The sequence below is a fragment of the Chrysemys picta genome, chromosome 2 (genome assembly GCF_011386835.1).
Source record: "Chrysemys picta bellii isolate R12L10 chromosome 2, ASM1138683v2, whole genome shotgun sequence".
Classification (NCBI taxonomy): Eukaryota; Metazoa; Chordata; order Testudines; family Emydidae; genus Chrysemys; species Chrysemys picta.
Genome location: NC_088792.1, coordinates 92,937,585 through 92,965,025, shown reverse-complemented (window position 1 = coordinate 92,965,025; position 27,441 = coordinate 92,937,585). Strand labels below are relative to the sequence as shown.

At 43.8% G+C, this 27,441-nt stretch overlaps 1 long non-coding RNA gene across 1 annotated transcript in view; it reads right to left on the bottom strand.

Annotated features, from left to right (window-relative positions):
• Positions 1–467: 467 nt before the first annotated feature.
• LOC122174696 (uncharacterized) overlaps positions 468–27,441 on the bottom strand; it is a 73,008-nt gene continuing 46,034 nt past the window's right edge. Inside the window, exon 2 of the long non-coding RNA XR_006176860.2 lies at positions 468–2,985. This is a non-coding gene — a long non-coding RNA (uncharacterized LOC122174696). The remainder of the gene's footprint in view (positions 2,986–27,441) is intronic.

Below are 27,441 nucleotides of genomic sequence, written 5' to 3'. Positions count from 1 at the left end.
TCCCCTCCCCAAAACTCTTGCATCCACCTTGAAAGTTCTTTGTCCGATTGTACAGTAAAAGCTGTAAATCTGTACCCTTGTTTAGTGTGGCATGTACTCTGCCTCTAATCCAATTTCCCTTCTGTTTGTTCTCTGTACAGCCTCATTCGGCCTGACAGCTATTTAATAAACCTATTTGCTTTTCTTTGACATGAGGCAGAAGTGGTGGGTGTTGAAGAGCCATAAGGCCCTAGTGGACAATGAAACCCTTTCCCACTCAACACTCTTCCAACTCAGCACAGATAAATTGTGAAGAACTGGGAAATTAACCCATCCTATCTTCTTTAAGGGAAAAAAAATAATCAGAGCAGCATGTATGGGCTGGTACATCATGAATTCAAGTCTTTGCTTCGTCCTTCTGTACAAGAAACCCTCTTCCTGCTTCTTGATTGACCACCAAAGGGGTAAAAAGATAGAGGTACCAAGTCTTTCTAATGATCTTTTTGATTTAATCACACAGAAGGGAAAATACACTTAAGAATAAATACATAAATGGAGATACAAAGAAAACACTGTTATGAGTGGGGGTTCAATGCTTCATACCACTTATAGAAGTTCAGAGAATGTTAAAGAGCTACATATTCCACTAATGTGTAAATCCCTCAGTTTGCTGCTTTGCAAACTGCAACATAGTTCCTATGTGTTACGTGTTTGTTCATCTCTTTCTCAGTGTACCACTAGAGGTGTGCTGCATATTGATCCCAGAGTGCAGCAGACAGGCTGTTCTCACATGTACAATGGTCCCCTTGAGAAGAGAATGAGAGAGCTCAAACTACACACGACAGAAGTCAGTCACATCACTTAATGCACTCCTGAAGGGGCTCACATATTGTGATGATGAGGATGACATAAGAACCCATATAGAATAAACTCCTTCATTTGATCAACATGTAAAAGAATCAAGCCATACCAAGTGGAAACAAGGTAAACTTTAAATTGCCAGCATCCAGTATTTATTAAATATAGCCAGTATCAAGATATTGCTGTTACACCTGCAGTGCTTTTACTGATCTCCCATGTAATTTCCCATGAAATGTGTACATGGAAGATTTAATCCCAACTCAAGTATGTCCCAGTGAGAAAGAAGCATTTGGATTCTGGGAATATACAATTTGCACCCCCTGAAAGAGTGCAAGCTGACAGAGTGATTCCAAAATGGCAGCACCTTTCTGTTGTGGGGAACATGCCACTTGAAAAACCTACAGATAACTTCAGCCATTTAAAATCTTTGCTGGTATGCTCTTCATAAGTGGATTTATTGTATTGTTAATTATTTGTATTACAGTAGGAGCATCAATAGCATGATAGTGAATGGGAGGAGATAGGTAGAGTGGGGATTGACTATGAAGGGCCTTGAAAGTGAATACAAACAGCTTATGTTTGATGCAATAGAGAAGGGAGAGCCAGTGACATACTTCTATTAAACAATTTATTGTTGGTTGGCTGGTTTGTGATGCCAGAGGATACTCAGACAATAAATATACTGTTGACTAGAGTTGATCAAATTACTCGTTGCAAGTAATTTATCCATTCAATGTTGACATTTCTTCTGAATAATTCATTCGTGAACAAAAAATATTTGACCAACTCTAGAGATATTCAAGTAGTATTTGGTGAATCATTTAATACACTTTTTTCCTCAGTTGACCAATAATTTATTCACAAATAATAACTTTTCATTATTCGACCAGCCCAACCATGCACTTAATTCTGCTTGCAAGCAGCTGTCCTGTTGTTTAGGAAGTCATATTTCAAAGTAGTGGCATCACCTGCCCACTAATGCATCTCCCCTGGGACTTATTCAGACTGCTGAACAGCCTTGAACAGTTGCCATTTAAAAAAAATCAATCTGCCAGAAAAATATTTCTTTCTCTGCTTCCACGCTTTTATCCCCCAATTTGGGCTTTCCCTTCAAAATTGCCCTTGCGTCAGGTCCACAACGGACAAGATTCCATGCTGAGCCAGTAACATCTTTTCTATATGTAAATATGTCAAGATTAGGTCTAGTTGAAAATTATCCATCAAAATATTTTTGACAGAATGAGATTTTTTTTCTCATGAAAAGTGTCTGTCTTATGTAGAAAAAATTGAGTTTTCACTGGAAAAATTTTGGATGGAAAAATAGAAAATTTTTAGCTGAAACTGTTGGTTTTCCGTGTGGGGTTTTTTTGTTTTAAATGAAAAGTAAAAGTGTTTATTCTATGGAGGGGGAAAAAAAATCTCACTTTCCGACCAGCTGTAGTCATGACTTTAAAGTTCAATATCTTGTCATCCTGCAAGGTTAGAAATGAGAGCTTTAGACATTGAAAAGTGAAGATTCCCAGTTTCCCAAGGAGATACAGAATACTCTCTCAGAGCCCACTTCAGCAATGGAAAATATCAGACTTGAAAAATGTCTCTCAGCTTTATGGCCAGATAAGCTATATGGAATCATTTTTTCTCCCCTCTGAACCCTGTACAGTTGAATTCATGATAACTAAGACACCTGGCTATAAAGGTAGAGAGATACAAAAAATAGTCCCAATGTAAATTTTAAACACTCCTTAAAACATTCCTAAAATAGCTTGTTAGTAAAAAATGTGGCATATACAAAATACTGGCTTGGTATATACAGTGTATTGACCCACATTTGGGATGGCTGCATTACTTGTCAATGATGCCCACACCATCATGTATTTCCTATGTCTATTCTCCTCATTTCAAGGAATGAAACAAAAAGGATATTTGAGAAATGTTGACTTTCAAGCCTGCAACAACACACTTGAAGTTGCTGATTTTTTGAAGTTGTGAAGTCTCAGCCCGACGAAGGAGGTAAAGCTGTCTGATGTCATGTAGGAGCAATATCAATTGTGGCAGCACCTGTCCACAGTGAAAGGCAAAGTGGCATGCTGAAATATGTTAGAGAAAAGACTTGCTGGCAGATTGATGGAGAATGCTGACATATTTCTGTAAACCACAATAAGAAGGGAGTTAATCAAGATCAGGAAAAGAATTCTTCTTGAGGAGTCGCTCCCCACCTCCAATTAGCTGTTAGTTTAGGCAAACACATACATTGGGTAAGCCCCATCAGTCTGAGTGATGCTTTCTTGAGCAACTCGTATACTACAGCCTTCAGTGACAAGTGGCCCAGTGTTTATGCTGCTGCCAATGGAAGACTTTCTCAGCAAGCCAGCAAATCTTTATCAAGAGCTACAGCTTACTTTCTTGGGCCAATAATGCACCCTTTAAAATGCATGCATGCACACACACACATAAACCCAGGCCCAGCACATGCAATATTTGTTGTTTATATGCAAGATTGTGAATTTAATTTGTCTTTGTTTATATTGATTCCACTATGTTTTGTGAAGTTGTGTGTTTCGATTTGAATGTCCATATTATTTGTGTACTCGTTTAGTATCTCTTCCTTCGGATGACCACTGTCTTAATTTTTTTTATCTGAATACTTTTTATATTCTTGAATGGCAGGGAAAGGAATATGCAGTGCAAAGCATTTCTGAATAATATAAACCCACAAATCAAAAGGAAAAATAAAAGCCCTTTAGAATCTAAACAAAGGCTGTAAACAAGTGATAGGAGTGGGGAAGAATTTTGTGTTTTTAATACATTTACAAAATATGATCCATTGTAAGTTGCAGCCCTCTTGTCCCCTCCGTCCCCCCTCGCCCAAAGACTGGCAGCCAGGGTCTCCAAGGCTGAGATGTTTCCCCACTGCACAGCCTCCATTTCGGTTCCAAAAATGTGTCCAGCACCATAAATAAACTGAGAGAGCAACCCTTCTCCTCTGCTTTGCAGAGTGTTCTGACTGCCTGGCAGATATCTTTGTAATTGCTTTGAACCACACTAAGAGCCCCTTCATAGTGGAACCTCTCAGTGGACGTGTGCAACACGCTGACTTACTATGGCAGGGTATCTTCAGACACACTTCCTTTGCTCTGTGAGCAATAATTCACACCCCACTTTCCCCTGCCCTCATCTGACATTCTGGGAATTAAACCAGATAGAACATTGCCAGATTCTTCCTTCTGACCCATCAGCGATGGGAATCCCAATCCATCTAGCTAAATTGCAACTTTTAAATACATTGGGGAATTGGTCAGGTTGATGACACATGATCCAGTGGTAAAACACTAAATTCTGCCCTCAGTAACTCTTGTGAAACCCCACTGAAGTCAATGTGGCCGTACAGATATAACGGAAGACTTCATCCCTTTGTCCCATATGAAATGTACAACTTTAAGCGGAGGAAGTTAATCTTTTTCACATTTTAAACTATTTCATTAGCAAACTTAGGAAATGAAGACCTAGAATCATCAACGTCCTATATCAGACAGGAAAAAAAATCCTCTCATAAGATAAAATTTCTATTTGATGGTGGTGATAGGTCCAATGTATGACAAGGCAGGGCAGAGGTCAAAATCTAGAATAAAACAATCTGGAATACCGTACCAGGACAACATAGACAAACCAAGATACTCTAACAGACAGATTTTTAACATACTAGTGTATAGAAAAATGCTGTGGTTTATGCCTGTTACAATGTATATATCTGTGGCATAGTGTGTCATTACTGATACTACAAGGGATGACATTACTTGTCCTCTTCCTAAACTCTTAGTTTTGTGTACTTGTCATGTTTTGGATGCTCAGATATGGAAAGAAATGACAAGAGTATAATATTTGTAATTTTACTTGCAGCGGAAGAACTAGAATAATATAATCTGCCATCTACACTGTTAGGGCCATAACTTGCATTGATTTATACCCTCATGCACTATGAATCAGCCAGGAGGAAATTCTGCCTAACCCACATTGCTCACAGTGGGAATTACTTGAGGGCAGGATTGAGCCTAACTGAACAATGCATGTCATGAATTGTGAAACATAGGAATTCTCATTCAGGTCCCTCTGGATCTCACTGGATCCGCATTACCAGTCACCACTAAGATTCGGTATTCTGGAGTCTATGGGCTTGTTTCTCTTCTCACTTATACCAGTGTAAATCTGGAGTAACTCCACTGCAGTTCTAGTTACACTGCCATGAAATTGGTGTCGGAGGAGAATTGGACTCCCCCTTTTTTTCTTTTCTATATACATTTTAGGTGGTTTGGTCACATAATAGGAATTCTACAAAGGTCCTGCATAGCCTGCACACAGCAGCGAAGGCGTGCCATTTACAGTCAGCCTGGAAGTACACTGGAGGGAGAACACTGAAAACACTAAATTAATTCTGCCTGCCTGAAAGAGCTGTTCTCTGCCAATGAGATTAAAATATCACTGGCACTAGAAGTTAGTCCCAAGTATATTTCTTTTCTGTCAGCAAAACATTCCCCTCTTGCCCTCTCTTATCTAATGGCTTCTCTTCATTCCAGCTCCCTGCCTCATTACTGCTGGGAGCCTAGTGGCTCAGACTCCAGTCTGGGATCCAGGCTGGGACCCCCACCAACAGTAACCCAGGGAGTCTATTGGCAGGCCAAGCCTACCCCCACATCCTTCCAATCCCCACCCCCCACTCAGAATAGCTAAAATCCTATCAAACGTTTCAGGAGGTCTCAGCACTAATTAGAAGCATTATCACTTTGCAAAGAAATAACATGAGCACAGAAAAAGTCTCTGTTAAATGTCTTGGACATCACAGGATCAAACTGCCTTGACTGAAGTCAGTTAAGATCTTGGAGCCTGTTTGCAAGGGTTCCTGCTTGCCTGTGTTAACAGAAGAACCAAATCTCCTGGCTATAATGCTATATGGAATTAGGAAATATTCTGGTGTTTACAGTTACGATGAAAGGCAATAAAAATATGCCCTCTATGCATTCAACATTTGGGCTAGAGGCCTGCAGAGGAAAGGTTGGGAAACTGTAAAGATGGGACTAAACTCTGTTATAAATATGGGACCAAATTCTGAAGTCTTTCCTCGGTTTTTGCTCAACCCTTGCTGAGGCAAATTCTTATATATTACTTGTATTACTGGAACCCCTATGACTTGCAGTCCTGGACCAGGATCCCATTGTACTAGGCACTGTATAGATCCAGAACTTAAAGACAGTCCCTGTCCCAAAGAGTTTACAAGGGATTTGGTTCATATTTAAAAGACCATATTTTGGATTTTCTCACCAAAGATAAGTAATCAGACTATTTTAATGCCTGGAAACATGCTGCGAAAGTCACGGGAACCCTTTAATGATTGATTCAACACATTCCATCTTTGTGACATCAAATCTCTGGGAAATGTACTTTGAAAGGTTTTCATTTACAGAGGTATTATCCAGGTGGTGAGTTTAGTGAGGCTGGTGACAAAGAGACAACATTGTGCTGTAGAATAGCAAAAAGAGAGTGAGACAGATAATTGTAATGCAGAGCTATATAACGAGGGTGAGTGAGCGGTACTCCCTTATCTTGTTAGTTCTAAAGAAATGGCAAACCAGCGATGGTAGAAGGAAGAGTTGGGGCATGAGGGTGCACGCTCAGTAAGCTTACCCCTATTTCTTCCATCACAGGGGGTGTGTGGGGGGGGAAATGGACTATCTCCTTGTATCTGTAGTGCCCAACTTGAGACACCGTAAAGGAGCCTGATTTTCAAGAAGTGCTGCATAGCCATGGCCCTGTAAGCAGGGCCGGCTCTGGCTTTTTTGCCACCCCAGGCAAAAAAGCCGCCGGCCGCCCCCCCCTATGGGGGGGGGGAGGGCGGCCGGAGCCCTGGGGGGAGGGCGGCGAGCCCCGGTGGGGGCTCCGCTATCCCCCCGGCGGCCGGGGGGACGGGGGCCGGAGCCCTGGGAGGAGGGCGGTGAGCCCCGGCGGGGCTCCGCTCTTCCCCCGGCGGCCAGAGCGCACGGGGCAGGGTGGCGATAGGGCGGCGAGCCCCGGCCAGGGCTCGCCGCTCTCCCCCCGGCGGCCGGGGGGAGGGCGCCGGGGGGGAGGGCGGCCAGAGCACTGGGGGGAGGGCGGTGAGCCCGGCCGTGGCCCCACTCTCCCCGGGGGCCGGAGCGCCGCGCCGCCCCCCTCCAGGTGCCGCCCCAAGCACAAGCTTGGTGGGCTGGTGCCTGGAGCCGGCCCTGCCTGTAAGATGTTTAAGGTTGGGCATCAGAAACTGAAGTACACAAAATCTTGAAAATTTAAGCCTCAGTGTTCAGATTTAGTTTGAACTGAGAACCCGCAAACTGATTCAAAAGCTTCAGCCACTCACTTAGTAATGCACATGTAATTTGTATCCATCTTTCAAAGATGCTAAACACTAGTACTTATGGGTGATTCCCCTGAACTAACATTTTGGTGTAGGAAGTTCTCTTTTTGTTGTGTAGCAAAACAAGACAGCTACATTTATAGAAGTCAGTTCTTGATTTTTTGTTTTTTGGGTTTGTTTGTCTTTTGTTAAGATAAACCCAATTTTTAGAGGAGCAGAGATTTAAATTTGCCTGTACAGAATTATGTGCACTTTGCTATAGCATCCTTTTATTCAAGGTTAAGGCTGGTTAGTCAACTGTAATATTGAGAAGTACTAATCTTAAATAAAATTAATCTTTAAAGGGTCTGACAATGCATCTTACAGAATTAATGTAATGAACTTCTCTGCACTGTAGAAGTAAACATTCTTACCTGTTGGATTGTGAGGATATTGCGTCACAGGGAAAACCAGAATTAGAGTTAATATGTAATTGTTATGCTGCATGCTAAAATAATCCACTCCACTAGGGAGTGTCAGACAAATATATTTTAAAGCAGAGGTTCTCAAACTAGGGGGTGGGCCTGCTGTGGGGACCGGGAGTGCATAATGTATATTTGGGGTATGTGAGAAGCTTTAGGAAAAAATAAACCTACTGCACACATTTTACCCACAGCAATGAATAACTAGCAAAGCTGGTTCCTCCAGACATATCAGGTCCTCAGATGGCGCTGTGCATTTTGACGGATTTCTCTTAAGCTTGCGGAGCATTATACAAAGTCATTGCCATCTGTACATTAATCCGTTTGCTACGACGGAGTGTGCACATTTAATTGTAAGCATCGACCACAATCACAGTTTTGCTTTTGCTCTTATTACAATGGATTGTTGGCTCTGTTTGAATCAATGCCTTACTGCTTTTAATATTTAGTGAGAGCTGCATGGTTTTTGTTGTTGTTGTTTTGTTTTAAATCAGTATATGTATTTGTGTGGCAGGAGGCGGAGGGCCTAAACTACTCCAGCGACAAAGAAGGAGGGTGCGATCAAATAAGTTTGAGAACCACTGTAAAGTACCCAGAGATGCTCTTGCAGCCACCACCAACTTGGGGTAAACTTCTAACTACCTGCATGAGTTGACAGTTCTATAAAAGCCCACAATAAATGTTTTCCATTTTCAACAGAGTGGGAGAGCCAGGTGCTGCAGAAACTGAAAAAATAAAATGGTTTGGAAGCGTTCCTGTTCTGTAGGATGAGACAGTGGTAGTGTGGTACATATTTGTTGAAACACTAGTTCAAGGACTAAGTCTCAATCCATTCTAGCTCAATGAAACCACTGTAAAATCTTTTCTATGTGCTACATATGTTCCTCTGACACTATTACATTTTCAATTCTTAACATAATTAAAAAAACATTTTTAGAAAAGGCTAGGGGTCAAACAGTCAGATGATGCCTCATAAAAAATCAGATTCGCAGATATAGCCACCTCAGACATCAACTTAAGCCTCCCATGGAGTTTCCGAATGTTATCTTACACAAATGCTAAACTCAGTCCTAATGCATTCACATTCCCCTAGAGATCTAGAGTAACAGAAACAGCACTGAGAGATGAGGCTTTTCTCTTCCAGTATTTGGATCCACTTTCGAAGAAAGCAGAGACATATTTCTGTTCTGGGGCTGCATTGCCTTGGTACTTGACCTGTGAAAGAGTCACTAAGAGTTTGGCTAAAGGTAAATTTTGCAAACCTATTTCCTGTAACAGGATTGAAAGGTTTTGCAACTTGGCCTAGCTCACGCTTTCCCTATCAACTGGCAGAATTCTCAGCCTTTTCCTGCCTGGCAGTTGCAGACAGTGAATTACTGATAGCTAGTCTGAAATCTGTCTCTTTCTCTGAGTGACTCCATAGCTACCTTGTCTGGCTGCACTTATAAGCCATGAGAGACTTATATAAAAAAAAAGAAATTAGGTCTAACCCCAGGTCTCCAGATTCCTATGGGACTCTGAAAGGAAGCTAACTGGAAACCATTTGCTCCCTTTCCCTATTTCTTTCTTGACCTTATCCGAAAACAGCCTGCATATCTGTAAGTGGCAACTGTGGAAAATGTGCTCTGGCCACTTGGTGTGAAAGATAGGCAAGACTCCTAAAAAATCTTCTCTGCGGCTTATCACCTTTCTGCTGGCTCCACAGCAGGCTAGTGCCCCAGTGCAGAAGGAAACTGCCTGTCTGTAAGACTGGACAGGGCCTCATCAACAACTGATAAGATCCTCTGTGAACATACAGGCTCTTCAGGGCTTACTATCCTTTCAAATACCACAGAAGCTATTGCATGACACATACATACATATACACACACATATAGGACTACAGTTTTTTAAAAGAGTCTGGACCTCATTTTCCTCTCATTCACATCAGTGTCCTTCCTCCGACTTCAGTGAAGTTACTCCTGATTTACACTAGTGCAAATATGTGGTCCTATAGATTGTCAATTATAAAACACTATAGACTAATTCAAAGGGCAATGCCACCAGATTACCAAAATAAACAAATAAAAAATTCACCTTTCCACTAAAATAATATTAAATGGAATAGATGAGAAGGAAGAATGCATCTTGAAAAATTTTTACATTATATTAAAAATTGATCTGCCAGCACACACACACACACACACACAAATCTAAAAGGTTCAAGTTCTCTTATATGGGGCCAGCAAGAGAATTGCTAAATCCTTGGCCCTGTCTCTCTTACAATCAACACTTGTAAATACACAGATAAGCAGCACTATGGAGGATTGGTCACCAAATGGAATGTTCTCACTTTGGGGTTTTGTAAACGTATGACAAATTCAAAAAGAACAGATTAAAATACCCTCTATTACAATTAAAGTGAGCAGAGTGGTTGGGGCAGGAGAAAGGGGAAACAAAATATCTGGCTCCCATGCTATGGCTCAAATCATTTTATTTTTAAGAATAGTGCCGTAAGTGATGGATTGATTTTTAATAACAAGAAACTCTTAAGTTCAGAAGAAAAAGGCAGCCGTTGATTTGATACCACATTATATACTGTGTCTTTCAAGCCAGCAGTCTCATACCATAGCCCTGATCATGCAAATACTTACACAAGTGAGTAACTTTACACGTCAGAGTAGTCACATTGAACTCAGGTGTGTGTTTGCAGAATCAGGTCCCAGGATAATTTCAAAGTATTGTATGGGATATTTAGACACACAACTCCCATTCAAAGTAAATGGAGAATGGAGTGCTTAATGTCTTCCACTCTGGAACTTGCTTTCCCTTTCCTCTCTCTAAGATGGTGTAAAAAAGCTCAGACTCGTTTACCTTGAGAGCAAGCTACAAGAGCCATCTACTTTCCCTGCCTTTCAAAGAGGAGGTTAATTGAAGATGGTCTGGGGGCTGGAAATTGCTAGTGCTAGTGAGTTGGGTGGGTGAAGAAGGAATATAATGATTGTTATTTTAATTTGTAATTGCTGTATCATAGCTGCATACTTCACATGTGCCCTAGCACAGGAACATTTTGTACATTAGTTAGAAGATAAATGGGGCTTTAATAAAGGATAAAGTGAAAATACATAGTAAGACTGACATGCTGAAAAATATTTCCAGGATTTGCAGTTTGAAGATTTTAGCTTTTGTGAGGGATATAATTAGAAAGAGGCTGAGAGGGAGACAAAACGGAGAATGAGCCTTTATTTATTGTTTCAGACCATGAGATGCAAATTAATTTAGGAAGAAAAATATTTTCTACTTGATTCTCAGTAATTTTTTTTGGAATTTTTTCCCCCTTAAAGTTTCAAATGATTTTTGAGCCTCCAGAATGTGACATTCCAAATCTAATTCTAAAGCTTAAACCTTTTTCCAGATTATCCCATTTCCAGCAGGTAACAAACAAAAGGCTAACAGTTTGTGACAAAGAATAGAGGTGATACAGAATGATGTGGGTAATTAGATACTGAAGAGTAAGCAACCTTGCTGTCCTAATGCTCACATACTATATCTTGCTGGGAAACGGAAATCAAAGATTTGTTAGCACAGATTAATTGTCAGTCTTTTTGCCTCTGCCCTTGACCATCAACATGTAACTACCTTATGATCAGGATTAATAGATGTCTGTAGAAACATTTTGGAAAATTTGGAACGATGGTGAAAATATGAAGGCACGAAGGATCATTGAGTTAGAACTCAGGAGGCCTGTGTTTGTTTGCCAACTCTACCAATGATTTCCTGTCTGACCTTGGGCAAATCACATCAGGGTCTGATTTTTGCAGAGGTACAGGGCTCTGGCAGGTCTGACTGATTTCAGCTGGAGTTGTGGGTGCTCAGCATTTCTGTAAAAACAGGACCTGAATCTCTCTGTGCCTCAGTTTTCTCATCTGTAAAATGAGGATAATACTACTGTTGTTTAACATTTGTATTGTGGAAGCCCTACTGGCCCCAACCAGGTTGTGCTAGGCTCCATACCTCCCTGTCTCTCAAAGATGCCATGAGAACAAATTAACGTTTGTGAAGCCCTCACATAGTATATTGATGGGAGCCTTAACTCTACCATTTTATAAACAGGTTTTCCTACTTCTCTCTTTCTCTTCTCCCATCTTGCTCCAGCTCCCATCTCAATGGTCTTCTCTCTGCACACTGAAATAATAATTGAAGGAACTATTAGGGTCAGTGGGCAGCTTAGGGGTTATTTATTTATGTATCTATTTATAACTGGACTTACTGCAGAGGTAGCTGAGTGCATTAAAAACAAACAAACATATCTGAGTCATTGTTAGAAATGGCTCAATAAAATCAATCCCTGTTAAGGGCTTGCCTGCCCTGATGGCAACTAAATAAAAATAAAACTTAATCAAAAGGTGATTAAGCCAAAAAACCTTATAATACAGCTTGTAGGTTGCCAAACTTGGGTTCTGGCAGATCATCGGGGCAGTGAGTTTCCAAGGCAAAGATTCTCAGCTGAGAACACTTTGCCACCGGTCCTGGAAAGCAGGTCGATCTTACATGCTTTGACCATAGGGAGAGAAATAGCATCTCAAATAACGTGCTGCATCATGCAGGGGATTCCACCCTCATTTTAAGTACTACTGCATTTTACTCTAATGGTTACCACTCCACCTTCCTTCCCTACAACCAGGTTATGGGGATGCTGGTAGAACTGTGCATATAACTGATCTTTTTTTTTGGTTCACTGGCCATACCAAAAAATTGGTGAAAAAATTGTTCCAGGTTTACTCAAACCAAAAATGTTGTGACATTTGTGACAAATCAAAAAAATTGGAAATAAAAATTATTTGGAGTCAAACAAAATATACCATTTCTGTGGGTTTTTTAAAACCTCCTTTAAAAAAATATAAAATTGAAGTACAATTCAAAACAAACAGTCGTTTTGAACTGAAAAATTGAAATATTTCAAAAATGCCAAGCCAAAACATTTTGATTTGGGAGGGAATTTTGTTGGGTTTTGTTTGACCAAAACAATTTGGTGCATTCAACACAAATTCACAAAATATTTTGGTTGACCCAAACTGCATTTTTTGGTGAAAAAAGTTTTGGCTGAAGAATTTTATCCTGCTTTAGTTGCTGGGAATCTCTCCCAAGGCTACTAGTCCAGACTATTCAACACTCTGGACCAATGTCGAGTTTTGCAGAACGTATGAAAATGGCGCTTTATATGTTGAAACTGTCCTACACCTTTAACCAGAATCATCGCTGCGGTTGCTATTTAACAGACAATATCCTGAAGTATAATTATGTACATGGATCTGTATGTGGACAAGAAAATAGAAGGTAAGCCTTTGGAGAAACCATCCAACTCTATTACAGTGCCTCATGCAGAACTACTGCAAAGGATTCCAGAAAGGAACTGTTCTTTCTGAGAGAAGGAAATTGCTGAACCCTCATCAGTCTCTTAGCACAGAAAGTATGTACACTGCTCACATAGGGTCTTAACCAGCAGCCGCTGAAATCAATGGAAATCAATGGAAATATTCCCATTGACTTCAGTGGTCTCTATGTCCATAGGGTCTTATCTAATGTTCATTCAAGTAAATGATTCTTTACTGCTGACTTCAGTCAGATTATCGGTGGTATTCCTCTGAGGTAAAAATATGTTTAAGTGGTACAAATCAAGGTAAAAAAGGAGTGCAGACCTCAATTACATCTTAACTAACACCTATAATAACCACAGTTGGATCAGGAGAACCCAAAGAGAAAGAACAAGAGATAAGAAGCAATGTTCATTTCTAGGCCCTGTTTATTATTAGACTACTTAGATTGTAAACCATTTGAAGCAGAGACCGTCTTTTTATTCTGTCCATACAGTCCCTAGCACAATGGGTCCTGGTCCATAACTGGCACTCCTAGGCACCACTGCCATACAAAGCAATAATTAATAGTAGGCTCTCACTGGGGCATGTGGGCATCTTGTCTCAATCTGAAGAAGAAAAGCAAAATGCAGATTCTCAGCGCTTTTCTCCTCCCCACTCCTCAGCTTTATGTTGTTCTCTGTTCATTATCCCACTAACAAGCAGTGTAGTTATATAAACCCAGGGACTTTGACTGCTGCACATTTTCCATTTTCAGTGTTACGTGAGCATGTTTACTGATTAGCGGTTGATATTTTCCCCACCCCTTGTGGAAAAGCAGAGCTTTAAAGATAAGAAAACAAAAACCGAAGGACAGTTCTGTTAAGCTGAAGGCTTCAGTAGGCCGGGTAATGTCCGATTGCCATCTATTAATATCGCCTGTCTCTGGGAGGGGGCAGGAAGGGGTGATATAATATCACCTGGCTTTGTTTAATCACAGTGGTGTCTTGGTGATTTTTGTTGGGGCGAATGATGAGTTTGGAAGGAGACAGTCGCTTTTAAGGTTGATACTGGAAATAAAAAATAAAATAAATAAATGAAAAGCAGCTGAGTCCTATGCTGACAGAGGAGTGAAAGCAGCTGATTGTGGTAACTGGTCTATCCTAATTTTCACATCAACACCTTTTAAAATGGGCACTGCAGGGTGGGGAGCTGAGAGAGGGGTAACGGACTGGAGAATCTATTCATTTGTTTTTCCCATTCAACAAACAAACATTTACCAGGTCACGCAGGTGAATGAATGACAGACACAGAGATGGATCTAAACAGCAGGCCACAACTTTATTAATTTAAACACTGCTCTCACATACCAAGTATTTAACGGTTCCCATGTGGGGTTATAGGGCTCCCACCATACAAACAATAGCTTTGGGTAGACCTGCCAAGGCCTACCCCTAGGATTTAGTTTGGTTCTGAATCCTCTCTGCCTTCCTCTGCATGAAGGGGGAGAAGGGGACAGAGGGTACTGAGGGGGAAAGCTTAGTCCATGAAAACTTCAGGTCTCTCTCTCTCTCGTGTAGGCACAAGTTCCACCAGTGAAATCCCAGGTTCTTATTTACCGGTGGGAGCTGGCCCTTTTAGTCTTTATCCCCACTAGACAATGGCCACAAGTTGTAATGAGCTAAAGTCTTACCACTCCTAACATTAAACATTCAAGTCCTATTGCTTACAACCCAACTGTGCTTCCATGATGCTATGAGGAAGGCCAAAAAACCCAGCAGACTTCTGCTAATTTGGTCCACTGAGAAAAATTCCTTCTTGATCCAATACTGGCAATTTTCAGACCTGCAAACATTTCTCCTATGCTATCGCGAAGGAGAAGGAAGGTCGGCCAGCTAGCAGGAGCCAAGAGGCATTTGAAAAGCCTGGGGGAGTTTAAATAAGCTGGGAGGCGGACCACATAGCTAGCCTAGATATAGCTATACCTGCAAACCCTCCAGTGGAGATACAGCTTATACTGGCAGAAGATTTCTTTTGCTGGTATAGCTTATACCAGTTCCCAGAATGAAATAAGCTACACTGACAAAAGGATTTTTTTGCCAGTATAACAGCATCTGGTTTAGAGTTTTTGCCAACATAGTTATGTCAGGGGTCTGATTTCCCCCACTCCCCCATACTTAACTGACATAGTACTGCCAGCAAAACTTTTAAGTGTAGACCAGGCCTTTCCATGTCTAATTAGATTATAAGATCTACAGGGCATGGACTGTTTCTTGATACCCATTTGCACAATGACTGGCACAATGGGGCCCTGATTTCATTTGAAGCTTCTTGGCGTTTCTGTAATAAAAATTATAGTTGGCACATTGTTCAGCTTGTGTCATTTAAAGCATGTGTGTGAAGACTTTGTGAGTAGGGGTTGGGTGTGGGAGACATCCTCCTTTAGAATACTTCTTTAAATAACTGACAGTTGGTGGAATCTGATGCATTCCAAAGGCCACAAATTTTGCTCTTCAGAAGTATTTTTCTGAGGCCCTGAGATAAATCATCTCTGGAAAATGAGTCAGCCATATCCAGAGAGAGAAGTGAGCTCTGTCAAGGCATGGGTATCACCCCAATCTTCAGTTTGATGGCAGAATAATAACAAGGTCCCATCTGACACGTCACTCTTTTTCTTCACCCCCCCTTGTAGAGAAGATGAAGTGGTTGACTGTGGCATTACTGTGCCTGGGGGAACATTGGATCATCAGAACATGAATGTTGGTAATGCTGCTTAATGAGCTGTGGCGAATATGTATTTTCTTGGTTGAGCAAGAAGACACCAGTTGCTCTTGGTTTCAAACAGCTGAGTTAATCGTTACCGTGTGCACAGTGCTAGCAAACAGTTGCTGCTCCATGAGCTATTAGGGGAGTAGCAGGGGTCAAATGGGGGTGGGAGGAAGGTTCCAAGTTCTTCCCACAAAACAGGTTCTGCTCACTTGACTCACCAGCACAAGATATCACTCACAGGCAGATATTCAAAATAAGATTGTGCTCTCTAGGTTTTGCTGGACTCCTGAAATTTGGATTATCCTCAGTGGGGTTGAATATGCCCATGGGTTCTGCTAGGTTCCTTGGCCCAAATTTATAAAGGTATCTAGGCATTGCTGCACTCAGTGTTGCAAATTCTAAGTGACTGAGATAGTTTAATCACATTTTCAAAGCGAAAGCAGTCCCTTTGGTTTATATTTGTAAAAAGCCAGCAGATATGCACTTCTGCTATGTATTCTGGGACTTCCATTAGCAGTTTCTGACTGCATCATAAGAGTGAGTGTATAATGGTAGGGGCAGCTGGGAAAGAAGCCTGTGATAGTAAAGTGTGTAAACCATTTTGGGAATGAAAGGCACGCTAGAGAGATTAGATATCTAATCTATCTAAATTTCTATACTGAACACATCACCATGGTCTCTAGGCACTTTGCAATTTAAAAGTATAACAGGTGTCTTAGTCTAGCTCAAATGTCTCCCCTTTTCTGTACCCAGACAAGATTTTTTTTAATTATTTTATTTTGTTACTTATGTGAAAGCTAAGCCAAATAAGTGAGTCTTGTATATACACATGCTCTTGCACCAGATTACATAAATTGGCATCTCTTCATTGATTTGCATCGATTGAGGATCTGGACAATTATTTAGCAGATTTTATATGAGAATATAATTTGGGAGAGATGGTACCTTTGACCTTTTCCCTTTCATAGTTCTGTTGCCTGAACATATGTATTATATAGCAAAATTTCTCTAGTCAGTATAGTAGAAGTCTGGATTTTTTTGCAGTTGTTAACCTTAGAGCTGTGTTCTTTCTCATGCAGTATAAAATACATCTGCATCCTTTTAATTTTGGAGCAAATGGAGCCTTTATCAGACACAGTAATATGGGCTTTCCCCCCTCCTTATGTAACATACTTTTTGACATTTAAGAATTGCAAATTATATCAGTTTTGGAGAAATGTGAGGCAGAACCAGTGACTGGAAGTGGAGTGTGATAGTAATAAGGAAAATGTCTGGAACCCAGCAAGATACTGTACCTGGATAGATAGCATAATAGGATACATAAAGGTTCCCTAATGGGATATGGAATTCATGTGGGAGAAGAGCTGATAACTGAGTGTTGGAGCCACAACTGACTTGTTAATGTATGCATGAGTTTTGCAGGGATACACATGCCTGTTTTGTTTTTGCTCAACAGTGGATTTTAACTTCTGACATTTTTAGTGTTCTCTAAGGCCCCATTGGCCGGGAACGGCGAACCGCGGCCACTGGGAGCTGCAGGGAGCTGTGCCTACGGATGGTTAACGTCAGCAAAATGTCTTGTTGCCCTCAATCAGATTACCCTGAGGGGCAACATGCGGCCCATGGGCCACAGGTTGCCCACCACTGCTTTAGACGGCAAACTTATCAGCTAGGGTGTCTATCTTTATCTTATGTGCAAAAGCACCATACACATATGGCACTGAATAAGGATAACAATATTTATACATTTAACTTGTATGAAAATATGTCCCCAAATGATACTATAACCTCAATTATGATTTCCTCAAGTCTCCTGACTGAATTTCCTTGACTTTATCTTGCTAACCATAATGACTCACCAGCACGTTTCTTACATTCATTTCAAATGTATGCTTTTTTCATTTTAAAAAAGGCAGTTTTGTGTAGTTTTACAAAAGGCACAGTTGGGTGGTTATTCCAAGAGTGTAGAGAAAGCCTGTGTGTTGCATATTAGGTCTCAGTAGGCTAGGTCACATCAATGCCATTGACTCTTAAAGAGGATTCTGGCATGGTGCACACTAGCTTCCAGCATCAACCCTACCTCAGACTGTACTCTGCTTCAGACTGTCACAAATATCATGAGGAAAAAGTGCTCCAATGTGTTGAATGCTGGAGAGCTGTATATTCTCATAATGGGTGAGCCCAAATACCTAGAAGCTTAGTATTCTATACTTCTCAAAGGTCACGACCCATCAGTCATGCACTTTTTTTTTTTTTTTTTTTGGCTTGTTTGAAATGATTGATTTTGCTGTTTGGGTTATCAGTAATGCTACATTTCTGAGACTGTATGTCTCAGGAAACAGTCTGCAGTAGCCTATCCTTAGAAAGTTGAATGAGAAGAAAGCACAGTAAATATAACTAGAGGGGAAGGTATTTGAGGCCCTTATTCAGCAAAGCATATGCTTAATTTTAAGATCATGCTTAAGTCCACCTCCAGTCAGAAAAGTGCATAAGTATGGGCTTAAACTTAACTATGTGCTTATATGTTTTATTGAATTGCCTAAACCAATAAGGGCCTATCCTGCAATCACTTTATGCTCAAACCCTGACTTCAGTAATAATTTTCAATGATCTCTCACTAATGTTAATAACAATTTTGGGCCTGTTCTTGTGAAATTATGAATACCCTCAACTTGTGAAATTATGAATACCCATTGAAGCCAATGTGAGCTGAGGAAGTTGAACACCACAGAGATGTTCAACTTCCTCAGAGGGGGCTTATGGCACCTTTTAAAATCATACCCTTTATTTCTAAAAGGGGTCCTAACAAGCTGAAGAAGATTCTAAACAGCAGTTCTTAAAGTACAGTCTAGATATCACCTAAAAAGCATCTTCATATAAAACTAGGACAAGGAAAGAGAGTGGGGGAAATGGAAAGGTTATAAACAAGGAGCCAACAATGGTCATGCTCTTTGAAAGGAAGCTTTAAGGTGTTTAAAAGCGTGTCTGGATAAAATGACATGAATGTCAAGAGGGAACAAGTTGCCCATTGCCAAGGCACAGTCACCTGCTGATCTAAAAGGCAATGGTGAGAGCCCTTAAGGGCAGGGGGCATGAGTAAGCAATGCGTAAGCACTGCTGGTGGACCTGCGAGGAGGGAGTGACATTAATCCAAAGGCATGTTTGGATAGAAGGGCACGGTCAGAGTGATGCCAAGGCTCTTAGCTTGGCTCAGCGGATGAGACTCTGTCCTGCGCCCCTTATAGGCACCGTGCGGAACTCGCAGCTCAGAGGGAGAGAGGCAAAAGTGGTTTTAAACCACCTTTGCACCCTCTGGGCCGCTCTGGGGCCTAGAGAGGCCCCTGGAATAAGTGACACGATTCTGGGGGTATGTATAAATCATGGCAGCTTCCCTAGGCTACCCTATGGGGGGCAGCACTGCTTGGAATGTCAACAGTGGTGCCTGCTCTGATCCTGCCTGTGACAACCCTTCCACCCCGGCACACCCACTATCCCAGGGCTTCTGATGGGATCCTCAGAAGGCACACTTATAGTTGTCTTCCACAGGGTTTGTGCCAGAGGAATCCTCCTTCAACCGGCTACGGAGCTTTCAGAGCCCCCTTATGCTGGTTCTGAACTTTTACGTGATGTAAAGGGGTCAGAGTGTGGGGGGGGTGAGAATCTCTCACTCTGCATCCAAATCCACCTCCTTATGAGGCTGACACACTAAGGAGGAACAAGACTCCTTATAACACTGGACTGTACCCAGCAGAAAGATTTCTGTCTTCCCAGGCCCCTTGACAATCTTTCCAAAAATAATCAATAAATCAAATGAGCCTGTTAGTTCCCCAGTTCAAATCAAATAACCCCATGACAATGTAAATACAATAGACATTAATCAACTCCCATGCACAATCCATACCCCATCCCTGGTGCTGCCCATACCCATCTCCTCATAGGCCAGGGGGAAAGGTGGTCCTGGCAGCAGGCTCTGAAAGCTGACAAACTTGGACTGTTACAGAGCTGGGATGGAAGTATGCTCCAAAGGTCTGGGTCCCTCATGGAGGTTGCCATCTGAACCCTTTTTTTTACACCGGTGTGGCTTCAGCTCAGGATCTTTGGTTGACCTACAGCTATGGCAGTATGTCATGAGGAGGGAGGCTGTCTTCTAGATAGGTAGGACCCAGGCCATTTAGGGCTTTATAGGTTAAAATGATTATTAAGTGAGCAGTGATTGTAGGTTCAAACACTACATTGCCTCTTTACAATTCTATGGCCTTGATTCAGAAAAGCACTGGTACATGTGTAACTCTAAACTCATGAGTAATCCCATTCACTTCAATGGGACTGCTCACATGCCTAAAGTTACATGCATGCTTAAGTGCTTGATGAATCTGAGCGTAAAGCTCCCAGGTGTGTAGGGAAGCAAAAGCAATCCAGTGTAGGGAATCCATTTTAATTATTGTGCCATTCCTGGACTCACTAGAACAAATGGACTTTAAAAAGTTGGGGAGGACGGAGAAGAACTGAAAGGGTTTCTTTAAGAAAAAAGAACTGTCTCAATTTTGGAACATTTTTAAAGGATTTAATAAATTCATCAAGGGCCACATCCTGGCACAGACTAAATGAATGGGAGTTTTTTTCTTCACTTCAGTGGGACCAGGATTTGGCCATAAATAAGGAAAGAAGTGGTGTTCAACTCTTTAGGCAGTGAATTGATAGGACTTTGGCTGCTGCTAAAGTGCCAACAACACTGTTGACTCACTTTAGAGCTTCCCCCAACCCTACACACCTATCTTTAATGTAATTATTTTAAATAAGTAAAAGAAAGTTTAGCTTTTTCTGTTGAGATTATTACTTCTAAATCGGTGTTAACATAATCTCACAGCTGACTGAACACTACCCTCTGACCTTTCCTTCCTTGGGGACAAACTCAGGTTTAATTGACATTTGTGTCTGCGAGCTCTGCTGAGGGGAGATTAGCAGTGGCGTAGCTAATTAGTATTTAAATGTTCACTAATGTTCCAATGGGTTTGTCAATTACAATCTTATTAAAAATTGATTCAAAGTTTTCACAATTTAGGAAAAACGAAAAGACGCCAGAGCTGATTCAATTTCTCGGAAGGATTAAAGAAAGAATCAAATCTGCTATTATGATTTTCAGTCATATTACCAGGTTTCAGAGTGGGAGCCGTGTTAGTCTGTATCAGCAAAAACAACAAGGAGTCCTTGTGGCACCTTAGAGACTAACAAATAAATTTGTTAGTCTCTAAGATGCCATAAGGACTTCTAGTCATATTACCATGCCAGAAAAATATTTTGAATTGTAGATGCAAATGCAGTCACACCACATTAGTACATTGAAATATTTGCGGAAACACAAGGACCCTAGTGGATACAAAATTTTAACACTGTAATTAGTTGCATTGTTCTGCAACCCCAGTAAAATCTTTATAGTTAAAAATATGTGAAAAAACTCTTTATCGTTAGATCAGTTTAAAATTTGTTTGCACTCTGGGATGTCAAGTCTTCTTTTTGCTGGTGTCACAAATGATGACACTTCCCAGCAGTCTAGTGACTGCCAGGTAGTAGTTTTTAAACAAGCAGTTTAATTTCCAACACACTTCAGACTTCATATAGTGAATGGGAAAGGCAGTTTCTGGCTGTGGAAAATCAGTGCGATCAAAACAGGTGCGGCTTTGTTATAACTTGAAACCCTCATTCTGACTTGGTGGGCAGAGGAGGGTAACATAATAAGACAACTTTCTTTGAACTGACCCTCTTTCATCCACTTTCCACTAATGTATTTCAGCAAACACAGCATCTAGGCAAATAGCCTCTGGCCTACATTTTGAAACCTGGGTGCTTAAAGCGCCTAAATCCATATATGATTCCTAAATAAAACTAGTTCTGATTATCAAAAGTGCTGAGTACTGCAATTCCCACTGACTTCAGTGGGAGCTGCAAGCACTCAGTGAATGTTCAGCACCACTGAAAATCACTCTGTTTTTATTTAGGAACCTAAGTATGGATTTAGTAACTCAACTTTAGGTTTGAAAATATTGGCTTATGGGTAAAATATTTAGAAAGGCCTAAGTGTTTTAGGAGCCTAAGTCCCATTGACTTTCAATTATAGTTAGATTCCTAAATCCCAGATGTTCAAAAGTATTGAGGCACCTAGTTCCCATAGATCCCTAAGTGCCTTTGAGGATCTGGGCCCTCGGTGCCAAAGTCTCTTTTGAAAATGAGACATAAGCAGTCATTTAGGTGCTTTTGAAAATGTTACCCAATATGTCAAATGAGCAATGTCTCTGCTTCCTTGGTCAGTTCCGACTCCATTGTACAAACAAGCTGATTGTATTTGTTGACCAGAGTAGTCATTAGTAAACACAAAGAATAAAGAAAAATCAATCTCATTAAGATGCATTTTGGGGGGTATTAAAAACTTGAGATGGACCTAGAACTGGACTGCAAATCACATCCAAACATTGCACACAATCCAACAGATTGTGATCCTGTTACTCACTCTGGGGAGCAGTTCCACACATAAGTAACCCCACTGGAGTTAGCTGGACTACTTGTGTGACTAACTGCTTTCCAGGGTGAGTAAGGGCATCACATTCTGGCCCGTCATGATTTGGGTCCATCTCTATTAATGACTGGAGGTTACCTTTTCAATCCCCAGGGGCAATAGTTTCCCTGAAACTAAATGCACATCAATAGTGTAATAAATTGGGTAGACTAGAGTGCATGTGCACCACTGCCCTCTGCTGGATGGAATGAGAACTTCTACACATCTAATCCAAGTGGATCTTCTTTCGCTTAAAATGTAGAGGCCTTTGTTGTTGGAGCAGGAGGATTTGAATTCTATTTTGAAGGTTTGATTTGATCTCAAATTTGTTACAGTACTGTTACAGTGGAAGAAATGCCACCTTTCCCCTCTGTGACAGCGTCTATCAAGCCTTCTCTGTCCCCTGCTGGAGGCATCAGTACACCAACACTCCCCTCCCAAGAAAAAGCCACTCAGACCAGGGGAGCAACAAGACAGTCCTCCAGAAGCCTAGAAGGGCCAGTAGTAAATTCTGACCAATCAGGAACCAGCAGGCCAGTTAAGAAGGCTTGCCTGCTTTGGCTCAGAGGTAAAGCTGGCTGAGACTGGGGCAGAAGAGGAGTGCCTCAGGGCTAACCCAGAACCCAGGCCAGGCCCTTGTGCTTAGTGCTGCAGCTAAACACTTGCATTTGAAGCTGTTCTCCCCCTCTCCCCTTTGTTTAAAGGCACAGACAGCTGAATCCTGAGTTGCTATTTTGTTACGTGTTTAGAGACTGATGCCAAACTTACTGCACAGGGTACCCTGATCCAAGCAAGCGGCCAAACCTTGCAACCTAAGCTGGGGAGCACCTGCAGTATCATCACAGAACAGCCTCTCATCCCACAACTTGGTGTCAGGAATCAGGGCTTGCAGCAGAGCTAGTTTCTGGGCAGCCTCATCAGCACAGCTGGCCTGCAACAGGACGCTTGATTAGCCACACCACCTGACTGGCTGCAGGGCCCAGCAGGCAGGCTCTTAAGCTAGCAGCAGTAGCAGCTCTCTGGCTTCTTAATGTTCACGCCCACCACTGCGCCCGCTCCTGTATTACCTTGTTCCTGCTGCTCTTGCCTGGCACCCAGCCTTGTCTCTGTCCTGCCCCTGCCTTGAACCCCTCCTTGCCCGCTAGCCTGCTCGCTCCAGTTCCTGACCTCTGTTTTTCACCCTTGGCTTTGGTTCCTGACTACAGGATTCCATCTCCCAATCCTTGACTCTGCCTTCCAGTTTGGCCCTTGACTTTGAGTCCTGACTATGGCCACTAGGGCTGCTAGGCTAGGCTAGACTGCCTGGTCGGCTGACACTTGGTACAAGAAGTGGAATCGATTTCCCCCTTTTTTCCATAAAGGGGATTGTAGCGGGGTGGTCACCTCACTCCGGTCCAGAGGGGTTAAAAACAGCCCTGGGAGGGGGCTGTGGCTGGAGAAAGCAGCTCTTAGGCTGAGCTGATTGGGGGAAGCAGCTGCAGCTGGGGCCATGCCCCAAACAGACTCAGCTGGCCCTATAAAGGCCAGGGCAGCCAGGGGCAGACAGACCATCTCCCTCTGCTTGTTGAGGGAGAAGGGTCTGGCTGCTTAGATGCTAGGAAAGGTACCTAGAGTGGAGCAGGGCTGGGAAAAGGCTAGAGGAGCTGGGGAGCCAGGTCAGGTACTGGGGCTACAGAGGGGTAGCTTGGTGTAGGCAAAGGCAGCAGGTCCAAACAGGGAGGGTGCAAGGATGTTTCGCGCCCTAGGTGAAACTTCCACCTTACGCCCCCCCCTGCCCCGCAGCAGCTCCCCGCCCTAAGGCCCCCCCCATAGCAGCTCCCCACCCCCCACCCCCCCTGCCCTGAGGCACCCCCCCGTGGCAGCTCCCCCCCTCCGCCCTGAGGTGCCCCCCCCGCGGCAGCTCCCCCCTGCCCGGGGAATCGTGCGGCAGCTCCCCACCCCAACTCACCTCTGCTCCTTCTCCTTCCCGAACACGCCGTCGGTGCTCCACTTCTCCTGCCTCCCAGGCTTGCGGCGCCAATCAGCTGTTTGGCACCGCAAGCCTGGGAGGGAGAGAAGCAGAGTGGGGTGGTGTGCTCAGGGGCGGAGCCGGAGCAGAGGTGAGTTGGGGCGGGGAGTGGTTCCCCTGCGTGCCACCCCCCCCTTACTTGCTGCAGGCGGCCCTCCCCGCGCCCCCCTGCCTCAGCTCCCTCCACCTAAATGCCGACGACGACCGGGGCGGCCGAAGATCCGGCCGCTGCCGAAGGACCCAAAATGCCGCCCCCCCAAATGCTAGTGCCCTAGGCGACCGCCTAGGTCGCCTAATGGGTTGCACCGGCCCTGGGTCCAAACCCCCCTTTCCCAGTGATGAATGGCATGTATACTGCAGTCTTCCCCAGTGAGTGGGGACCAGATAGTGACTGGCAGTAGCCGTATTCTGAGGTGAAGTGGGGATAGTGGGTGGGGGTTCCCCTGGGAGGGGGAGACCCAGAATTGTGGGGGTACTGCCGGGGGGCAGCACCCAGGTAAAGGGGCACCGGGGTCTGGTAGGGACACGGGGGCCAGCAGTGGCGGCGAGACACCGACCTGAACAGGGCCGGCTCTAGGCACCAGCAAAACAAGCTGGTGCTTGGGGCGGCACATTTTTAGGGGCGGCATTCTGGCACTGGCCGTGCCCCGGCCGCCCTAGCTCACCTCCGCTGCTGCTGCCATGGCGCGCAAAACAGCTGATTCACGCGCCGCTGCTCCCCCTCCCTCCCAGACTTCAGAGCCTGGGAGGGAGGGGGAGAAGTGGCGCCCGCGCCACGGCCACTCGGAGTCTCCCCCTCCATCCCTCCCAGGCTCTCAAACCTGGGAGGGGGGGGAGACTCCAAGTGGCCGCTCTCAAACCTGGAGGGGGGGGAGACTCCAAGTGGCCGCGGCGCGGGCGCCGCTTCTTCCCCTCCCTCCCAGGCTTGAGAGCCTGGGGGGAGGAGGCAGGGCTGGGGATTTGGGGAAGGGGCGGAGTTGAGGCAGGGTCGGGGGTGGGGTAATTAAAGAACCGGGGGGCGGCCAAAATTGTTTTTGCTTTGGGCGGCAAAAATCCTAGAGCCGGGCCTGAAGAGGGCGCTCCGGAAGCTGGAGAGCTCATTCCCAGAAGTAACCAGCAGGAGGCGCCGCAGGGGTGAGTCCCGCACTGTTACAGGGATCCATGGAGGAGATCATCTGACTATTAACTCAGGAGAGGCCCAACAGATTTTCCTGGAAGGGAAGCAAGAAGTTTGGCAAGCTACCCAGCGGCAGCAAGCTGTGCCCCTTGAGCTATTGCTGCTGCAGAAACAGCAACAATGGTGGCAGCAGCAGTTTCAGGAGGCGATGCTAGAGTGGATCACCGGCCACTCCCTTTCTGAAGTGACTCCATGAGCACCAGCTATTGCCCTTTCCAAATTGGGATCCACTGATGACCCCAAGGTGTATTTTGCTACATTTGAATGGGTAAGCCCTACCACTCAATGGGAGAAGACCACCTGGGCTGCATGGCTGGTCCCCTTTTTGACAGGGGAAGGACAGTTGGCCTAGCAGGCCTTAGAAGATGAAACTGCAAAGGACTATGATGCTGTAAAAGCAGCCCTCCTCGACTGACTAGAGGTATCACCTGAGATGGCACCAATTCCAGACAGAGCCCTTCCCACTGGGACACGATCCCAGGTTGTGGCTCAGTGACTAAAGGACTGGGCCATCCACTGACGCTGGATGAGACTCTGTAGTTGGTGGTACTTGAACAGTATCTAGATATTTTGTCAACCACCATTCAAACCGGGGCACTCCAACAGAACCCCAGCACGCTGACAGGCTGAGTGGCCAGGCTGAACAGCCCAGGTCTTGTGAAACTCAGCCCAAACCTCCTGAGGAGTCAACTGGAGGTACCGGAAAAGGGCTAGCAGGCTCAGAGAAAAGCACTGAAATGCAGGGGACCCTCCCAGTGGAACCCAGAAGGCACCAGGCAACACCACGTCAAAACCCATCACAGGGGAATTGCAGAGTCCCATGCTGGTGCAGACCGAGCAGGTGACTTGGGAGCCTCCCCTGATAGGCCAATCATTGTTTCTGATGTGGGAAGCCAGGGTATGTCAGCCGCTAGTGTCCCCTCGTACAGTGTGACTGCATGGTGTGTGCCTTTGTAGAATGGTGGGGTCTCTCTGGCAGAACAGACAAAAACTGTTGCTGGGAATTAGTAGGTTCAGTAGCATTTGGAGGCTGAACAGTGATGCAACTAATAGACTCTGGGTGCTCCCAGACCCCCTGAGGGGATGACCCAATGCACATAATGTGTATCCATGGGGATGCTCATTCCTACCCCTTGGCCTAGGTGTATTTGAATATAGTGAACCAGGCCAGAACACTTCAGGTTTGGTGTAACCTTGCCTTTTGGGGGTTATCTGGTGAGCTGGAAAGGATGATTCTGAAAGTCACTGTCCAGACAAAAAGAAGAAACACAAGTATTTCCATGTAAATATGTTAAAACCCTGGTTAGCTCAAAAAAGCTTGTTCATAGATCCCAGGGATCTCCCTGGAGACTGGGCCCCCAGATACAAGAGCCAGCAGGCACTGAAGACATGCTAGTAGCAGAAAGTCTTACTCCTCGCTTATGCTGGCAAGCCAGGAATGTGTTGACCCACTACGATACTATGTTCTCCACCCAGCCAGGGTGAACACATCTTATGGAATGTCAGATCCAAACCAGCCCAGAGGTAAAGCCATACCATGCCACTTATCATATACCTGAGCAGCTCCTTGAAACCATGCAGCGGGAAGTACAGGCCATGGTATCATGAAGTAGTACAAGAACCCCCGGTGTAGCCTGGTGGTTTTGCTTCCCAACCTCCAAAGGGATCACTTGATTTTGCATGGATTTCACATAAGAATGGCCATACTGCATCAGACCAAAGGTCCATCTAGTCTTCTGATTATGGACAATGCCAGATGTTTCAGAGGGAATGAACAGAACAGGGCAATTTATCCAGTGATCCAGCATCTGACAATCAGAGGTTTAAGGACACCCAGAGCATGGGGTTGCATCCCTGACCAGCGTGGCTAATAGCCATTGATGGACCTATCCTACATGAACTTATCTAATTCCTTTTTTAACTC